Genomic DNA, 6,218 nt, shown 5'->3' on the forward strand with positions numbered 1-6,218 from the left:
TTCTTTGGTATATGCCAATCGTACCAAGACTTCAACGTCTTTTCATGGCCGAAGAGACGGCAGCCAGATGACATGGCACAAAACAGGCAAAAGAACCGAACTAGATACAGATGGGAATCTGATGATGGTACACACATCGGATGCTGTTGCGTGGAAAAAGTTTGATGAATTACATGCTGACAAAGCGGCAGATCCGAGGCATCCTCGAGTCGGCATCAGCATGGATGGGTTCAGTGTGTTTGGTATGATGGCAACCCAATACAGTTGTTGGCCCGTATTTGTCTTTCCACTCAATCTCCCCCCCCGACAGATTATGCAAAGAAAGAACATTTTCCTGACGTTGACAATTCCAGGGCCCAACTATCCGGGGAAAAATATGAATGTGTACATGCAGCCGCTTAAGGACGAATTGCAAGAAGCCTGGGATAATGGGTTCAAGACATACGACGCCTATAGCAAACGGAACTTCATAATGCGTGTCTGGTACATGTACTCGATGCATGACTTGCCGGCGTATGCGCTATTCGTTGGCTGGTGTGTGCACGGAAGGTTCCCGTGCCCCACATGCAAGGGAGCTCTTGAGTTTCGTTGGCTTTAGGCCGGTCGCAAGTTTTCTTGCTTCGACATGCATAGACAGTTCCTGGATCCTCGCCATAAGTTCAGGAAAGACAAGAAGAACTTCATCAGAGGTAGAGTTGTCAAAAACTCTGCACCACCTACATTGACAGGCCAACAGACCCTGGATCAGTTAAACGCTCTCGAGCCAGATCCACAGCGTCCAGGGTACTTCAAGGGGTATAATACTAAGCACGCATGGACTCAAAAAACATGCTTGTTGGATCTGCCTTACTTCAAAGACCTCCTTTGCCCACACAACATCGACGTGATGCACACTGAGAAGAATATCGCCAAGGCACTTTTTGGTACATTGTTCAGCATAGATGGGAAGTCAAAGGATAATACTAAGGCAAGAGTCGATCTGGAAGGCGCTATGTGATAGGCCGTTACAAAACATGAAAGAACCGAAAGGAAAGCAGAACTGGATGAAGCCAACGGAATGGTTCAATCTTGGAAGGCCAGCTATGAGGGAAATTATCTTGTGGGTGCAACAGCAGTTGATGTTCCCCGATGGGTATGCAGCGAATCTAAAGAGGGGAGCGAATCTTGATAAATTGAAGATATTTGGTCTCAAGAGTCATGATTGGCACATATGGATTGAGCAGGGTAATGTCGGTGATGTTGCGTGGCTTCATCCCTGAGGATGAATGGCTAGTACTGGCAGAACTCAGCTATTTCTTCCGTGTTCTTTGTGCGAAAGAATTATCGCCTGGCGTGCTAGAAGAAATGGAAGAGTTGGCGCCGGAGTTGATCTGCAAGTTAGAGAAGATCTTTCCACCGGGCTTCTTTAATCCAATGCAGCATTTGATTTTGCATCTCCCGACCGAGGCAAGATTGGCGGGGCCCGTGCAAAATCATTGGTGCTACCCAACTGAGAGGATGCAGAAGATGCTTCGAGAAAAATGTAAACATAAACGTAGAATTGAAGCATCGATGGCTGAGGCATTCATCACAGAGGAGGCGGCAAACTTCGTAACAACACACTAGGAAGCCAAAAATCGTCATTTGCATAATCCGAAGCCTCGGTACAATGCTGACGACCCTAAAAAGGGTGGATCCAACCTCAGCCTATTCAAAGGGAATCTCGCACCAGCTAGTGTTTCACATCCAGTATCTTTGGATAACGAAGAATGGCGGACCATTTCGTTGTATATCTTCAACAACCTGATAGAAGTGCAGCCGTACATCGAGTAAGTTCTCGGTACATTGTTTCGCAACTTCTATTTCCTTTGAACTGCTCTTAATCCTGGATATGTCATACAGTCGATACGTCGCCATATTCTCGTATGGAGCGGAGATCCAAAAGGATTCCGTCTAAGAGTATGAGCTTCTCGCAAAGCAAGGAGGCGGCTATCCCGGTTTCATCTGTTGGTTCAAACAAACGGTAATTTCTATTAGACAATTTCATTTCATTCGCTAATTTGTGCGTAATGCAACAATCCTTTCATATTAAACGTGTAGGCTAATTCAGAGTCTATGGATGCCAATTTGAGACAAGTCGCTAATGGTTTTGACTATAAGGTCCGTTCATTTGACAAGTACGACATCAACGGGTATCGCTTTCGTACCTATGGCAAAGAGCAATCTATGGCCGACCGAAAGTCTACAAATTGTTGTGTATCTGCGATCGGCGAACGAGGTACCGAGTATTATGGGAGAGTTGAAGCAATTTATGAACTTCTGTTCTATGGTGAAAACTCACCGAATGTCGTAGTCTTCAAATGTTATTGGTTTCAGCCGAAGGAGACTAGAAGGACTCATGAACATATATGGCTAGTTGAAATCAACCAAAGCACCCATTTAGATGTTCCTGATGTCTATATTACGGCTCAACAGGCGACCCAAGTATTCTATCTACCGTGGGCCTGTCAAACTAATCCAAATCTGAAAGGTTGGGATGTGGTTTATGAAGTGCCGCCACGTGCTAGACTTTCTCCTCCAAAGGAAGAGGATTATGAACCTCACATTAACCCAGACACATATGAAGGAGAATTCTTTCAAGAGACACGTCTTTCCAAAAAGCGTTTCAAGAACCGCTCTACTTCACCCCAAAACATTGAAGTAGACAACGACAGTGAATCCGACATCACTCCAGAGGAGGAACAAGAAGAGCCGGAACAAGAAGAGGTTACTGCTGTGGATGACCTGTCAATGCTTGACCGATTACGTCAAGGTGGCGTTGCACATGTTGATGTCAATGAACCCTATGAGCACATCATTGATTATAGTGATGATGATGATTATGCATTTATTGATGATACTGATCGAGATTATTAGTAGTCAGGTATTCAATTTTTTTATGTTGTACTTGATGATGATACACTTAAGTGATATACATATTATTATTCATGTCGGTACTTTTTTTATGTTGTACTAATTTCGTTTATTCTTTGTCATGGCAGGTGTTGAAAGATGGAAGGGGAGCCGACTGAGGCCAAGGACAAACGTGCCCAAATTGAAGGTGTGCCACACCATCAAGGTAGCTCCAACTTATATCAGTTCGGGCGGAATTGGGTATGTGGTTTGCTTCATGATTAATGAAATTCATTCATCATGCTATCTTGAGCCCTTTAATTACTAATTTACTTTGTTTCTCTCTTTCAGGCATGCTACAATAAGACGGATAAGGTACCAGAGGGGTATGACCTGTATGCCATGGCCCACACTGCCTCTTACAAGCAAGTCAAGGGGAAGGCGGGAAAAGGGCAGGAGTTTAACCCGAGCGAGATTCCCATTGATCCAGAGCAGGTGATGATATCTAGTGGCGGGAGGTCCCGTGGCTCCATAGCCATTGATCCAGAGATTGCTCCTGAGACCACGGTGAGTTTAATTTGAATCGACGTTACTTGCTAGTCTTAACATTGTGCGTCATCATGCTAACGAAACATTGGAAATGATCTTTGGCGCAGCGTAACTCCACACAAGCATCACACGATCCTTCTCCAGCTACTGGCACGAGCCAGCCCGCTCCTACACCTCCATGATCAAGGTAAGTTTCTCTAGTTTTTTGCTTAACAAATGCATAAAGACCTAGACTTAGCTTTATTTCCTCAATATGCTTACCTTAATGACCTAGAGTTAGCTTCTTTTCCTCCAAAATGACTTAATAAGCTTACTGGCCTCCAAAACCAGCCATTTTACCTAAGTTAGCTCTAAAACGATCTATACTTAGCTTTGTTTCCTCCAAAATGACCTAAGTTAGCTCATAAACGACCCATTTCACCTAGGTTAGCTCATAAACGACCTATTTCACCTAGGTTAGCTCATAAACGACCTATTTCACCTAGGTTAGCTCATAAATGACCCATTTCACCTAGGTTAGCTCATAAATGACCCATTTCACCTAGGTTAGCTCATAAATGACCCATTTCACCTAACTTAGCTCATAAACGATCCATTTCACCTAACTTAGCTCATAAACGATCCATTTCAACTAATTTAGCTCATAAATGATCCAGCTCACCTAAGTTAGCTAATAAATGGCATATACTTCTTCTTCTAGTCTTCTTCTTCTAACTTTCTTATTTGTCATTTTGCAGGTTTCATTCACTTCACGGAAGCCAGCATCCTATGATGGATTGCTTGTTTTTTCCTTTGATGCACTTCTTGTGTTCTACTCGCTTGCTATGATGAAACTAGATTGCTATGATGAAACTCCGCATATTGTAATATGTATGGATTGATGGGACTATGTGCAACCTACTATGTATGTATGGATGGATATATATGTGCTGGATATTTATTATGTTGGATATATATGTGCTGGATATTTATGTGATGGATATGTATGTGCTGTGATAATTGTTGGATATAAGAAAAACAAAATAAAAAAGAGGCAGTACAGGCTCTTTGCCGTCCGCGGCAGACTCCAAAGACCCCTTTGCTGTCGGTGGCAGACGGCAAAGGGGACACATGGCGGCCACCCGTGCTTCCTCAGAGATGAGCTATTTGGCAAATTTGCCTACCGTGGCGGACGACAAAGCTAAGCTGAGGGCAAAGACTTTGCCTTTGCCGTCCGCCGTGGCTGACGGCAAAACACAGCGGGCGCTGACGCATTGCTGACGTCAACTGGCGGACGGCAAAGAGGCGCTCAAATTTGCTGTCCGCTGGCTGACGGCAAAGGCCGCCGTTAGCCGCCTAACGGACTAACACTGGCGGACGTCCAGTATTTTGTCGTCACTCCTCTTTGCCGTCCGCCGCTGTAGGCAAAGCACTCTTTGCCGACCGCCATAAAAAGCAGACGACAAAGCGCCTGTTTGCCGTCCCTGTCTTTGCCGTCAGTGTTTGCCGTCCGCCGCTGACGGCAAAGCATTTTGCCGTCCGCCGTTCCTGGCTTTGCCGTCCGCTGTGGCAGATGGCAAAGTAGCTGATTCCTGTAGTGTATGTTACTGTTAAATACCGCTGTAACACATTTTGGGGCCTTATATAGTATGTGTTACTACCTGCCGTCCAACACAAAATGAGGCGTTACTGGAAATTACCTTATCACACATTTTTGTATGTGTTACATGATTGTGTTACTTAAAGTCTGTTTTGTTGTAGTGAACATCAATTTGGCTCAAGGTAATACACCCTACTTTGCATAATAAATCATATTAGGCTATTTTGGATGCAGCCAGGATGCTGAAAAGTTTGTTTATGTTCTTCTAGCTTGCTCTCAAATATTAGCTTCTACTTGCGCGCGCTGATGTAGAACCATCAAATGTCTCATTTAGATATATTCTGAAAGATCCTGTGTTGATGATCTTTGAGCAAAGAAGTGTATAACTGCAAGGATCTGTTATTTTGATGCAATACTACGTCTGATAATATCTTCTAGCATTCCCTGTAAATTTTTTGCTAACCAATATTTTACTAAACTAATTTGTACAATTCAATACAGACTTGCTTGGGGAGGTTAATATCCCATTTTGTCAAGATTTCCAGAAAGTGCTAGCAGAAGGGTCATCCTGTAATGTGCCTCGATACGCAGGTTCCGCCATGGCACCTTCGCTATTGGCTGCTGCGTGCCAACCCTGTCCATCATGCGGTGCTGGTGTCGGAGCAGGCGGAGGTTTTCCTTGTGGTTGTCGGCGATGAGAATGTGCACCAGCTCCCGTCGATCTGCGACCCACAGCTGGCGCAGGTCAACTCGCTCCAGCGGACGAATGTCGTTGACATTCCCATTGGTATGCAGAGGGGAGCAAGATCCGGAGCCTGTCCATGACAGCCGCTCGATGGCCGCACATCCAGCTCATCACAGGGTGAGCTGCGACCGCGCTCGCAGGGAAGGCAAGCAATGGTACCGAGCAGGCGAGACGAGCTCTGTCGGCGAGCAGGCGTGGGCGAGCTGGCAACAGTGAGCTTCAGTGGCATGCGCATGCGTTCCGAAGATTCTGTACTCCTATAATCATGGTCATGGTCGCACTCTTTTACCAACTGAAATTCATTGGCAATTGTTGGATTATCTGAGTCAAAACTAGATTATGGAAACTGAAAGCTATTAAATATTTTGGATTGTGAATTCCATGGCACTGCAAGTTCAAATAAGAAGTTCATGTCCTAATATTTGTGTAAATCATGTATTGTGAACAAGTTAAAGTATGAATTCAGGTAATACG

The sequence above is a fragment of the Triticum aestivum genome, chromosome 1B (assembly GCF_018294505.1).
Source record: "Triticum aestivum cultivar Chinese Spring chromosome 1B, IWGSC CS RefSeq v2.1, whole genome shotgun sequence".
NCBI lineage: Eukaryota > Viridiplantae > Streptophyta > Magnoliopsida > Poales > Poaceae > Triticum > Triticum aestivum.